The 14,760-nt window shown below is 47.0% G+C and overlaps 1 protein-coding gene across 1 annotated transcript in view; it reads right to left on the bottom strand.

The window, feature by feature from the left end:
• Window positions 1-9,981, bottom strand: part of LOC143997942 (pentraxin fusion protein-like) — a 51,898-nt gene extending 41,917 nt beyond the window's left edge. Inside the window, exon 1 of the mRNA XM_077493760.1 lies at window positions 9,909-9,981. The gene's annotated coding sequence lies outside the window, so the exon portion shown is untranslated. The remainder of the gene's footprint in view (window positions 1-9,908) is intronic.
• Window positions 9,982-14,760: the final 4,779 nt, after the last annotated feature.

Raw genomic sequence — 14,760 nt, 5'->3', positions numbered from 1 at the left:
AGGGAAGGCTGGCATGGCCCCTATTCGAGGTGGACGGCACTGCTCTCGAGACTGCTCTCGGGGTGGATGGCACTGCTCTCGGGGTGGACGGCACTGCTCTCGGGGTGGACGGCACTGCTCTCGAGGTGGACGGCACTGCTCTCGAGGTGAACGGCACTGCTCTCGAGGTGGACAGCACTGCGCTGCTGGTAGTAGGCTGCTGCTCCACGCCAGAACGCATTCTTTTCAAGGGCACATATTCTTCTTCTGATTCAGTATCAGACCCGCTGCTTGTAACGGGTTCATCGGCAGAATCCGAATTGGACAGAGAATGAGAGAGCTCCGCGCTGCTCTCATCGGTTATACTTAAAAGCTGGTAGGCCTCCTCGCTAGTAAAATATTTTTTTGCCATACTGGTGGCTGGTGAGGCTGCACTGGTGGGCACAGGTGGCACTGGTGGACACAGGCGGCACTGGTGGACACAGGCGACACTGGGCACTATAGTGGCTTTGGTTGCACTGGTGTGGCTCTGGTGGCACTGATTAGCACACAGATGGCACTGGTGGGCACACAGATGGCACTGGTGGGCACAGGCGGCACTGATGTCACTATAGTGGCTTTGGTTGCACTGGTGTGGCTCTGGTGGCACTGACTAGCACACAGATGGCACTGTCGGGCACAGGCGGCACTGGTGGGGCACAGGCGGCAGTGGTGGGGCACAGGCGGCACTGGTGGGGCACAGGCGGCACTGATGTGGCACTGATGGGCACAGGTGGCACTGATGGGCACAGGTGGCACTGGTGTGGCACTGGTGTGGCACTGGTGTGCACTGTAGTGGCACTGGTGTGGATCTGGTGTGGATCTGGTGGCACAGGCACAGGGGTGCGCCCGAGGGGGCGCGCACGAACGATTCTCCGGGAGGACGTCACATGACAGCCTCCCACAGATAACAAACCGGCCTGTAGCCGTCATTTGGCTATAGGCCGGTTATTAAGTGGTTAAACATGTTGTATGGCTCGAATTTACATTTTAAAATATGTGGCGTTCATGGCTCTCTCAGCCAAAAAGGTTCCCTACCCTTGCTTTAACCAAACATTCAACTCTGCTATACAAAGTACTTTCTCGTGTTGTCCATTATGCACAGGTAAGACCTCTGAAAATGTAATAGTACACCCTAACTGTTGAAGATCCTGACCCAAATTCTCAAATCCCTTCTTTACAGAATGCACATCATTCTGGGACAAATCATTTGTGCATCAACATCAACATTGCACTCTTCATTAGCTTTTTTTGACAATTTTTGAAATGCGCCTTTTATCCCTCCTAAAAGTAGCAGCAGACAAACACTTAACTTCCTTTGACACTTTCACTTGATTTTCTAAGGAAACACCACTTACAATTAAATCGCCAACAAGAAGATGACTTCTCCTTTTAGGAGCCTTATCCACAACACTCGCCTGGTTTGAAACCTCAGATAAAACAGTTACTTTTTGATTTTTTTTTTGATTTTTTTTATTAAGCTCCTCCTTCTTGTGCAGAGAATGGTTGCCAATCTCACAAGCAGCTATGTTTGCAGCCTTTGTATCTGCTTCTAGGTCAGAAAGAACACTATAATGGTTATGCAGTGTCAAACTAAAAGCTACATGTTTATGGTCCACAGGCCTAATGCTGCGTACACACGACCGGACTTTCCGGCAGACTAGGTCCGACGGGATCAGTCCACCAGACAATCCAATCGCGTGTTGGCTAATCTGATCATTTTTCGTTATGAAAATCAGATGGACCTAGAAATAGAACATGTTTTAAATCTGTCAGACGGACTCAATTCCTATCTGGAAAACCGTTCATCTGTATGCTGGGCTAACGGACCAAATACAACACAAAGGGAAGCTATTTGCTATTGGATATTGAACTTCCTTTTTTAGTCCCGTCTTACATCATCACATTCAAAATGAATGGACTTTCGAACTGACTTAGTCTGTTCGTGTGTGGCCAAGTCCGTTCGTTCGTAAGGTCCGTCGGAACTCCACTGAAAAGTCAGTCGGGAAGTCCGTCAGACCTAGTCTGCCCTTCTCCAGTTTTGGGAGTGCATCTATTGATGTCTTCCCAGAACCTCAACCCCCCCCCCCCGAACCCCCAGGGCACCCATCAGGAGCGCTCTGTGATCACAGTGTGAGGTAAAGGGCCAATTACAGCAGCCCTTTAACATGTGATCAGCTGTGTTCAACCACAGCTGATCCCATGTAAACAAATGCCGGGTTATTGGCATTTCCTTTCCTTAGTGCTGTCTTATGCCATATTAAAAAAAGGAAATGCATGTGGCCCCCAGGCCCTATATACTCAGAACAGCAGTATACAGGCGGTGCAAACAAGACAGGGACTGTGTAGGTTTGTTGTGTTAAGTTGAATCTGTTTGTCATTTTCAACCGGTACATTTTTAAAGTGTAGCTCCAGTCAAAAAAACTATTTTTAAGCTTTTTGGAAAACATAGGGAAGGGTTATCACCCCTGTATAATTTGTTTTGTCGTCCATCTTTTTTCATCTCACTTGCTGCTGTCTCCTTGCGTTTGCAAGTAGGAGATGTTTGTAAGTTGGATGTTTGAAAGTAGGGGCCTGTCCTATATTATAGCGGTATGTACTGGGTACAGAGCACGCAGACGCACGCACTATCTCCTAACACTACTGACTGCAAGCTCTATTATTAACCACTTGACCACTGGGCACTTAAACACCCTTAATAACCAGACCAATTTTCAGCTTTCGGTGCCCTCACATTTTGAATGACAATTACTCAGTCATGCAACACTGGACCTATAGGACCGAAAATTCTGCGAAAAAATGAATTTTTCTTCGTTTCTGTTATAAAATTTAGCAGATTAGTCATTTTTTCTTCATAAATTTTGGCCAAAATTCATGCTACTACATATCTTTGGTAAAAATAAGTACAAATTGGTGGATATTATTTGGTCTTTGTGAAAGTTATAGAGTCCACAAGCTATGGTGCCAATATCTGAAAATTGATCACACCTGAAGTACTGACGGCCTATTTCCTTTTTTTTTTTTTTTCACAAAATTGTCATATTATCAGGTTATTTCACACACACAGCATATGCATACCACAAATTACACCCCAAAACACATTCTGCTATTACTCCCGAGTACGGCGATACCACATGTGTGAGACTTTTACACAGCGTGGCCACATACAGAGGCCCAACATGCAGGGAGCGCCATCAGGCGTTCTGGAGCACCCAGGCCAATTCTGACATTTCTCTCCTACATGTAAAAATCATCATTTATTTGCTAGAAAATTACAGAGAACCCCAAAACATTATATATATATATTTTTTTTTAGCAAAGACCCTGGAGAATACAATGGTGGTCGTTGCAAATTTTTATCTCACACGGTATTTGCACAGCAATTTTTCAAACGCGGTTTTTTGGGGGAAAACACAGTTTTGTGCTTAAAAAACAAACAAAAAAAACAGTAAAGTTAGCCCAATGTTTGCATAAAGTGAAAGATGAAGTTATGCTGAGTAAATAGATATCAAACATGTCACTCTTCAAAATTGCACATGCCCGTGGAATGGCGCCAAACGTTGCTACTTAAAAAATCCCCATAGGCGATGCTTTAATTTTTTTTTTACTGGTTACATGTTTTGAGTTGCAGAGGAGGTCTAGGACTAGAATTATTGCTCTCGATCTAACATTCTCGGCGATACCTCACATGTGTGGCACATGCAAGCACATGGGGACATGGGCGCTTTAATTTTTATTTTATTTTTTTATTGTTCATTTTACTTTATTTATTTTAGTTTGACATTTTTTTCCCCAAAAATATATTTTTGATCACTTTTATTCCTATTACAAGAAATGTAAACATCCCTTGTAATAGGAATATGGGGTGACAGGTCCTCTTTATAGTGAAATCTGGGGGGTCAATATGACCCCACATCTCACCTCTAGGCTGGGAAGCCTGAAATAAAAAATAAAAAAAAGATTCTGGCTTTGATCGTACTGGCGAGTTGGTAGAAGCACCGGAGGGCGGTGAGGGGTGGGGGGCGTCTATGGCTGGGTATTTCAGGGTATCACCGAGTATGGCTGGGTATCTCCGAGTATGGCTGGGTATGGCAATTTATGGCAGGGTATTACAGAGTATTGGCGGGGTACTACAGAGTAATAGCAGGGTACTGCAGAGTATTGGGGGGTACTACAGAGTAATGGCAGGGTACTGCAGAGTATTGGGGGTACTGCAGAGTAATGGCAGGGTACTGCACTGCAGAGTAATGGCGGGGTACTGCAGAGTAATGGCAGGGTACTGCAGAGTAATGGGGGGTACTGCAGAGTAATGGCAGGGTACTGCAGAGTAATGGCAGGGTACTGCACTGCAGAGTAATGGCGGGGTACTGCAGAGTAATGGCGGGGTACTGCAGAGTAATGGCAGGGTACTGCAGAGTATGCACTGGTATTGCAGAGTATTGGCAGGGAATTGAGGGGTTAAATTCGGTGAGCAGCGATGTTTCCCGATCGGTACAGAGAGGGGAGGGAGGAACCGGCGTCATAACATGACGCCGGTTTGTTTACACGTGATCACTCCGTCATTTGACGGATCGATCACGTGGTAAACGGCCGCGACGAACGGCCGTTTACCGTGATCCGTGATGCGCCGGGTCCTGTGGACCCGGCGGTCATGGATGCTCTCGAGTGCGCGCCCCAGGGGGCGCGCGAGAGCAGAATTCTGGGAGGCCGTTAATTAACGGCCTCTCAGAGTTAAACAACCGCCCTGAAGCCGTTAATCGGCAATGGGCAGTTGTTAAGTGGTTAAAGCTAGATCACTAGCTATATAGGTGAGGTGAATATAGTGGTGTATACTGCGGTCAGGGCACAGACAACAACCATTACACAGCAGCAAGATAGGAAATCAGCCAAAAACGATTGGTGTGTAACTGTGTTGAAGGTACACAGAACGCCCACTGCTTCAGATGCTAACTAACACACTACACGAGGCCGCCTAAAAGGATGCCTGTGGCCAATCATGGCTCTCCTCACTGCCGGCGCTGCGATTGGCGAAGCATGCGGGGTCACAGTGCATGCTTGGCCAATCATGGGGCAGCAATGCACTGCGCCAACGCAGTGCATTGTGGTCTGCGCGCGCGTCACTCGAATTTTGACGCGAACGGCCAAAACGTTCGGAATTCGCCGAACGGCCGAACAGCCAATGTTCGAGTCGAACGTACGTTCAACTTGAACACGAAGCTCATCCCTAGTGGTGAGACTGGTGCTCAGTGGGAGGACAGGGGGGGCACTGGTGGTCAGTGGGGGAACAAGACAGGCACTGGTGCTAAGTGGGGGACAAAGAGATCAGAGTGGGGGAAAAAGAGGGACATTGGTGATTTGTGGGGAGAAAAGGGGGCACTGGTGCTCAGTGGGGGGGACAAAAGGGGGCACTGGTGCTCAGTGGGGGGACAAAGATCACTGGTGCACAGTGGGGGAAAAAGAGGGACACTGGTGCTTCATGGGGAGTGAAGGGGGCACTGGTGCTCAGTGGGGGAACAAAGGGGGTCACTGGTGAACAGGGGGGGCACTGGCACTCGGTGGGTAGACAAGGGGAGCACTGGAGATCTGTGGGGGAACATGGGGCAGTGGTGCTCCGGAGGACAAAGCGAGGGAAGTGGTGCTCAGTTGGGAGGACAAAGAGCACTGGTGCTCAGTGGGGGAACAAGGGGGGCACTGGTGCTCAGTGGGTGAACAAAGGGGGTCCCTGGTGAACAGGGGGGCACTGGCACTCAGTGGGTAGACAAGGGGAGCACATGGGGCAGTGGTGCTCCATGGGGAACAAAGCGAGGGAAGTGGTGCTCAGTTGGGAGGACAAAGAGAGCACTGGTGCTCACTGCTCAGTGGGGGAACAAGGGGGGCACTGGTGCTGGGGGGGCAGAGTGGGAGGTACTGGTTCTCAATATCTGACTGCTTGATAGCATCTGGAATCCTGAAGATGAATCATCCCCTCTCTCACTGTTTTTGTCTTCTGGTCTTTGTTCCTCCATTGAGCACTAGTCCCCCCTGTTCCTGTTATCCCCCCACTGAGCAGCAGTGCCCCTTTTCTCTCTCCACTGAACACCAGTGCCCCCCTTGTTCCCCCACTGAGCACCAGTGCTTCCCCCCCCACTGAGCACAAATGTCCCCCCTGTCCCCCCACTGAGCACCACGGCCCCCCGTCCCCCACTGAGCACCAGTGCTTCCTACCGACTGAACACAAATGTCCCCCCTGTCCCCCTTCTGAGCACCACTGCCACTGAGAGAGAGGGGGAGATACAGTATATACAGAGACAGAAGATACAGTATACAGAGAGATGGGGATTAGAGTATATATAGAGAGAGGGGAGATACAGTATACAGAGAGAGAGCGAAGGGGTACAGTATATACAGAGAGAGAGAGAGAGAGAGCGCGAGGGGGAGATCCAGTATACAGAGAGAGAGAGAGAGATATACAGTATATAGAGAAATATGTAATTGTATAATTATATATAATATCAATAAATGCATTGAAAAGTATTTTTTCGATCTTATCATCTTAACATTTGCTAGTCATATCTCAAAAAATTCTAAGAAGTATTTTTTTTTTATTTCATGGACAAAATGTGAGAAATAACATATATCATACCAGGGGCGGACTAACAACTCATGGGGCCCCCAGGCAATAGGAGAAGATTATTATGGGGCACCCAGGCAATAGGAGATTATGGGGCCCCCAGGCAATCGATTATGGGGCCACACAGTATACACACACACATATAGTATACACACACAGACACGCAATCTACACACACAGTATACACACACAGAATACACATACACACACTGAAAAGGTACTGGAGAGGCGGGGCAGCTATAATCTTGGGATTTTTAAAAAAACACAGATTTTTACATACTGTACCTGGTTTTATTGAGGCTGGCAACTCTGATGGGGCCCTTTAGTGGCATGGGGCCCTCGGGCAGTGCCCGAGTGCCGAATGGTCAGTCCACCCCTGCATCATACAATCATTCCATAAACACATACACTGCATATATAATTTGAGGGAAATATGCTTATTAGTGATGGACGAACTTCCAACGGGACGTTTCGCGAACATTCCCAAATGTTCGCGAACCTCAGGTCCCCATTCACTTTAATGGCAGGCGAATCTTAAAAACCTCCAAGTCATATTTTCAGCCACAAAATACTTACTAGCTGTGCACACATAGTCCCACAACATAGACACTGACATACCAGAAGTATTAAGTGAATCTGGGATCAACAACAACAAGTATTCTTTTTTTATCTGTGAAAGTTTGTCAATTCAGGAGTGCATGAAGGCAATGAAGGAGAGGCAAGGTCAGGCCAGGCTATGAAGGGGGTGCAGGAGATGATCAGTGCCACAGTCAGGGCAGCGCAATCCTGTGCCAGTGTCCCAGTGTGCCAACCTGTGCTTGAGCCCCTGACCCCTCCCTCTGCCCGGCCCTTACCCTCACCTATGCAGGGCTTCACTGAGGTGGTCCGGAGGTGCCAGTCCAGTGCTGATCCTCAGCCATGGTGCTGGCACTGCCTGCTGATTGGCTTCTCCGCTGCTATCTCCCTCACTGACATCAGCACTGAGATAGAACACTGACACCAGCACCGCGATAGAGACTGAGCACTGACACCAGCACCGATATATAGAGAGCACTGACACCAGCACCGAGATAGAGATCACTGACACCAGCACCGTGATAGAGAGCACTGACACTAGTACCGAGATAGAGAGCACTGACACCAGCACCGAGATAGAGAGCACTGACACCAGCACCGAGATAGAGAGCACTGACACCAGCACTGACATCAGCAACTCGCTGCGGGACCCAAAAATATGATACCACTCAACCTCTTCAAACAGGAGGGTACGGGCATATAGTACGGTGCGCTGCACATCCTTTCGGACAGGACACTGGATGAGGGGCAAGCCAACAGTTCCATTGCAAATTGTGCAAGCTCTGGCCAGAGGTGAAGCCTGCCCACCCAGTAGTCCAGGGGTTCATCACTTTTCAGAGCGTCCACATCGGCCTATAACCCGATGTAGTCGAACACCTGACAGTCTAGGCGTTCCCTGATGCTGGATTCGGATGACACCTGTCAATGGGTCAGCTGAAAGAATGATCTCATATCAGAAGTCACCAACACATCTTCAAACCGCCCTCTTCTTGCAGGCGCTGTTGGATTGGTACCCACAACTCTTTCTCTGGGAGTGGGAATTGCTCCTCTGCCAGCGCACGCAAAAGCAGAATGCAGCATTTCTCGAAGCAAGGCCTGGAAGTGCTCCATTCTGACAGCCCTCTGTGATGGTGGTAACATTTCCACCATTTTGTGTTTGTACCAGGGGTCTAATTACGTTGCCACCCAGTACTGGTCCTTGACCTTTAGGCTTTTTATACGGGGGTCCCTGTTAAAACACTGGAGCATAAAGGCCCCCATTTGCACTAATCTGGAAGCGGTGTGGTGGCCTGGCTCCTGCTCATCATCCAGGATAATGTCGTCCTCCTCGTTCTCCTCCCCCTATCCACGGACAACAACAGGGATCCCAGAAAGGTTTAAAGCATGCTCTTCTTGCTCCTCCTCATCTGCCCCGGCACCATCCTCCTCTGACTCCTCTTCAGACTCCTGTTGTTCACTTGTCTCAGATAGAGTAGCCCCCCTGGGAATTCATCCAGCATTGCGACTTCCTCATCTTCCCGCTCCTGCTCCTCCACAGCTTGATCAGTGACACGACGCAATGCACACTCCATAAAGAAGGCATAAGGTACCATGTCACTGATGGCGCAATGGCTGCGACTGACCAGTTTGGTGATCTCATCAAATGGCTGCAGAAGTCTGCATGCGTCGCGCATTAGCAGCCACTGGCGTGGTGAAGAAAAAACCAAGCTCCCCAGAACCTGTTCTGCCGCAGAGTTCATACAGGTAGTCATTAAAAAAAAAAAAAAATATGTCCCCAGATTTCATTTTAAAAATCTGGTCACCTTAATCCCTGGCATCTCTTCAGATGTGCCAGCCACAGGAATAGCGATACCACTCTCAATATTTCTGTTTTAATGTGGCACTTCGGGCACATGTCCCTCTTGCCCCCCAGTTTTGGCCCTGATCCTCCCGCTCTCCCCCACAATTTGAAAATGATTCCTTATTCCTTTTTAATGCTGCATCACAGCATGTCTTTCTTTCTTGCCTAGGGGAGAATGACGTAGTGCCCCCCATAAATGTCAATGTTTCCACAAAACGCAAAAAAGTGCATCTCTTTTGCATGCATGCAAGCGTACATGCGCCAAAATGCATGCTAGCATAGTGCCGTGTGTTTTGGTGCAGTGCAACCTTACAAAAAAAAAGAATATGCATTTTTGTGCGATTTTCACATTAAGGCTGGGTTCACACTCATGCGAGTGAGGGTCACAGCAGGGGGTCCAGTGCGTGTCTATTTACCGATTCAGGTGCGCATCAGGTCCAAATTTTTGCCTGAATTTGCACCTGAAACTGAGCTAAAGACGCACAGGACCCTTTTCCAATGTGAAGCGGTTCTATTGAGAGCCGGTCGCACTCGCCTGTCATGCGAATTGGATGCGGCGAAACCCGCATTCAATTTGCATCAGTGTGAACCCAGCCTTAGGGCAGCCTATTGATTTGAATAGGCTGCCCTAAACAAGACACAAAAGTTGCACAAAAAACGCATGCGTACTGTAGAACTTGCATATGTGTGAATGGAGCCTAACTATTCCTTTATCCTATTTGACTAAAAAATTTGTCATTAGATACACTTTTATTTCTCTGATACCTTTGGGATGTCTTTGTATCCCCTTGTGCTTTGCAACCTAAGCAGTTGCCCTCATCCCCCTCCCCCGCCAACAGGTATTTCTACATATGAAGTTCTTACCTGTACAGAGTCTTGAAGCTTCTGAAATTTTCATAGCCTCCCCTCTGTATTTATATGGGTGTTTGCTTTACACATTTCCTCCCACACCAAATCCCCTCCTCAATGAGGGCGGGGAACCTGGTCTGACTTATCCCTAAAAATCCATCCAATCCCTAATTATCCTGGGGAGGGGGGAGGAGCTGTGTAAAGTCAGAAGACTGTAATTGAATTTTTGGATATGCAAAGTTCATTTTGTTAACCAGTTCAACAGAACTGTCAATAAATGATAACAACGATGTTATACATGTGCAGACAATGCAGTGTCTTGAAAAAGTATTCATATCCCTTCAAATTCTCCAAATTTTGTCATGTTACAACCAAAAACAAAAATGTATTTTATTGGGATTTTATGTGATAGACCAACACAAAGTGGCACATTATTGTGAAGTGGAAGGAAAATGATAAATGTGTTGTTTTTTTTACAAATAAAAATCTGAAAAGTGGGGCGTGTATTTGTATTCAGCCCCCTTTACTCTGATATCCCTAACTAAAATCTAGTTGAACCAATTGCCTTCAGAAGTCACCTGATTAGTAAATAGAGCCCACCTGTGTGTAATTTAATCTCAGTATGAATTCAGCTGTTCTGTGAAGCCATCCGAGATTTGTTGGAGAACCTTTGTGAACAAACAGCATCATGAAGGCCAAGGAACACACCAGACGGGTCAGGGATAAAGTTGTGGAGAAGTTTAAAGCAGGATTAGGTTATAAAAAAAATCTCCCAAGCTTTCATCATCTCACGGAGCTCTGTTCAATCCATCATCCGAAAATGGAAAGAGTATGGCACAACTGCAAACCTACCAAGACATGGCCGTCCACCTAAACTGACAGGCAGGGCAAGGAGAGCATTCATCAGAGAAGAGCCAAGAGGTCCATGGTAACTCTGGAGGAGCTGCAGAGATCCACAGCTCAGGGGGGAGAATCTGTCCACAGAACAACTATTAGTTGTGCTCTCCACAAATCTGCCCTTTATGGAAGAGTGACAAGAAGAAAGACATTGTTGAAGGAAAGTCATAAGAAGTCCTGTTTGCAGTTTGTGAGAAGCCATGTGGGGGACACAGCAAACATGTGGAAGATGGTGCTCTGGTCAGATGAGACTAAAATTGGCCTAAAAGCAAAACGCTATGGGTGACGGAAAACTAGCACTGCACATCACCCTGAACACACCATCCCCACCGTGAAACATGGTGGTGGCAGCATCATGTGGTGGAGATGCTTTTCTTCAGCAGGGACAGGGAAGCTGGTCAGAGTTGATGGGAAGATGAATAGAGCCAAATACAGGGCAATCTTAGAACCGGTTAGAATCTGCAGAAGACTTGAGACTGGGATGGAGGCTTACCTTCCAGCAGGACAATGACCCTAAACATACAGCCAGAGCTACAGTAGAATGATTTAGATCAAAGCATATTCATGTGTTAGAATGGTCCAGTCAAAGTCCAGACCTAAATGCTATTGAGAATCTGTGGCAAGACTTGAAAATTGCTGTTCACAGATGCTCTCCATCCAATCTGACAGAGCTTGAAATATTTTTTCAAAGAATAATGGGCAAAAATGCCCCTCTCTAGATGTGCAAAGCTGGTAGAGACATCCTCAAAAAGACTTGCAGCTCTAATTGCAGAGAAAGGTGGTTCTACAAGGGGGGCTTCTACATGGACCACTAATGTAAGTGAGAATTCGAAACTGACCACAAATGCAAATTTTTATTTTTTTACCAATTACCAATATAAAGAGGAGTTTCTACACTAGCCATCAATGTAATGGGGATTTACACTGACCACTAATGTAAGGGGGACCTTCACACTGGCCACTAGTGTGAATGAAAGGATTGTACACCAAGCCTCAATGTAATGAGAAGATTCACACTCACCACCAATGTAACTGAGACATTTAGCCTGCATTCACATTTGTGTGCATCGGGAACACAAGCAAAATTGTTTTCCTGGCACCACAAAAATGTGCTGTCCTTTAGCAGATACACAGCAGTGCCATTAATTGTTAATGACACCCTCATGCATCTGCTGATATGTGTGTATTCACATGCAATAAAATTCACGGCGCTGTGGCACCATGTTATTTTAAAAAAGGGTTCCACCTCCAATTTGCTTACCTTTGCACAACAGGCTGATGTTAGGCTTAATGACCACAGTTGAAGGCAAGACCTGCAAGCATGCATCTTTACCTCCCCAGTGGGCAGCATTCAGCAGAAGGGATGGTGGATATGACCTCAGGGGGGCATGATTTACATATATATGCCATCCATTTACATATCAATTCCGCTGGTCCACGGCCATTTACATTATTTACATGTAAAACACAGGGTCTGAAGGTGAGTCATCTGTACACAATAGGGCAGAGATAAGCAGCATTAGTAATAGAACTTCACACTGAGATATCAGGACACAACACAGGACTAAAATTTCAGGGGACAAGGGAATTTAAACTGGGATAGTTGGCAAGTATGAGGCAGCTGATAAGGGCCCCACAACTGACTTGGTGCATGTGAATACGCAAATCTCAGCCAATGCATGAGGGTGTCTTTAACAATTAGGGCAGCATGTTTCTGTGGTGTCATGAAATCAATTTTGCATTTATTCTTGACACACACAAATGTGAACGCAGGCTAAATGTCTCAGTTACATTGGTGGACAGTGTAAATCTTCTCATTACATTGAAGCTTGGTGTATAATCCTTTCATTCACACTAGTAACCAGTGAGAAGGCCCCCCTTACATTGGTGGTCAGTGTAAATCCCTCTTTAAATTGGTGGTTAATGTGAATGCTTCTATTACATTAGTGGTCAGTGTATATCCCCATTACATTGGTGGTTCATGTAGAAGCCCCCTTTAAATTGGTAATCCTTAAAAAAATCCAAACTTGCATTTGTGGTCAGTTTTGAATTCTCCCTTACATTGATGGTTCATGTATAAGCCCCCTTTAAATTGGTGGTGAGTGTAAATCACCCTTACATTAGTGGCCAGTGTAGCAATCCCCCTTTATTGGTTGTTGATGTAAAATCGCCCATTATATTGGTTGTCAGTGTAAATTCTTTATACCATTGGTGATCAGTGTACATTTCCCTTTACATTGGTGGTAAGTGCAGAATTGCGCTTACACTGGTGGTCAGTGTAAATCCCCCTTTACATTGGTGGTCAGTGTAAATCCCCCTCTAACATTAGTGGTCAGTGTAGAAGTGTCACCTTACATTGGTGGTCAGTAGGGATGAGCTTTGTATTCAAGTCGAACATACGTTTGGCGAATACCGAACGTTATGGGCCGTTCGCTCCAAATTCGTGTGGCGCTCACGGCCCACAATGCACTGCTGGCTCATGATTGGCCAAGCATGCACTGTGACCCCGCATGCTTGGCCAATCACAGCGCTGGCAGCGAGGAGAGCCATGATTGGCCACAGGCAGGATGCCTGTGGCCAATCATAGATAAGGCTGTGTAGTACACGCCCCACACTATATAAGGCCGCCAGCGCGGCGGCCTTGTGTAGTGTGTTGGCGTCTGTAGGAGTTAGTGGGTGTTCTGTGTACCTTCAACACAGTATACACCGTTCGCTATCGGACGATTTTGCGTCCTTGCTCTTCTGTAGTGGTTGTTGTCTGCGTGCCCTGACCGCAGTATACACCATTATATCCACCAATATAGCTAGGTATATTTCTCTTTTTTAATAGAGCTTGCAATCAGTTGTAGGAGATTGTGCATGCTGTCTGTGTGCCCTGACCGCAGTATACACCATTATATCCACCTATATAGCTAGCTATCTTGCTCTTTTTAAATAGAGCTTGCAGTCAGTTGTAGGAGATTGTGCGTGCTGTCTGCATGCCTTGACCACAGTATACACCGTTATATCCACCTATATAGCTAGCTATATTGCTCTTTTTAAATAGAGCTTGCAGTCAGTTGTAGGATATTGTGCGTGCTGTCTGCGTGCCCTGACCACAGTATACACTGTTATATCCACCTATATAGCTAGCTATATTGCTCTTTTTAAATAGAGCTTGCAGTCAGTTGTAGGAGATTGTGCGTGCTGTCTGCGTGCCCTGACCGCAGTATACACCGTTATATCCACCTATATAGCTGGCTATCTTGCTCTTTTTAAACAGAGCTTGCAGTCAGTTGTAGGAGATTGTGCGTGCTGTCTGTGTGCCCTGACCGCAGTGTACACCGATATATCCACCAATATAGCCGTGCTATCTTGCTCTTTTTAAATAGAGCTTACAGTCAGTTGTAGGAGATTGTGCGTGCTGTCTGCGTGCCCTGACCAAAGTATACACCGTTATATCCACCTACATAGCTCTTCTCTAATTGAGCCATCTGCCATCTGCAGGAGTTAGTGGGTGTTGTGTGTGCCTTCAGCACAATATACACTACCCAATCACTGGTTTTCCCATCTCCCTTCAGGCCATTACCATATCTGGAAGGCCAGCAAGGAGAGGCAGACAAAAGAGGGCAAGCAGGCTCTGTGTCTAGAAACAACAGTGCTGGTCGTGGACACGATGCATTGCCATCATCAGCACATGGCCATGGGACACGCTTGTCCTTCTTTTTGGCAGCTGGACATGTTGAGCCGCAACATGCCAAAGACTTGGTAGAGTGGGTGACCAAGCCCTCTTCATCCTCCTCATCCTCTCTCACCCAGGCTCAGGGTACTAGCAAAGCAGCTGCCAACGCATCGTCTTCCCTCCTCTCAATTTCATCATCAGTGACTCCTTCCCTAGGCCCACCACGTCCTCGTGAGGAGTCTCCTGAACTCTTTGAACACAGTGTTGGGTACATGCTCCAGGAGGATGCCCAATGTTTTGTAGGCTCTG

This window comes from Lithobates pipiens, unplaced genomic scaffold, assembly GCF_037356315.1.
Source record: "Lithobates pipiens isolate NorthernLeopardFrog02 unplaced genomic scaffold, aLitPip1_a1.2 Scaffold_19, whole genome shotgun sequence".
Classification (NCBI taxonomy): domain Eukaryota; kingdom Metazoa; phylum Chordata; class Amphibia; order Anura; family Ranidae; genus Lithobates; species Lithobates pipiens.
The sequence above is the reverse complement of the archived record's forward strand: the minus strand, read 5'-3'. Positions and strand labels throughout refer to the sequence as shown.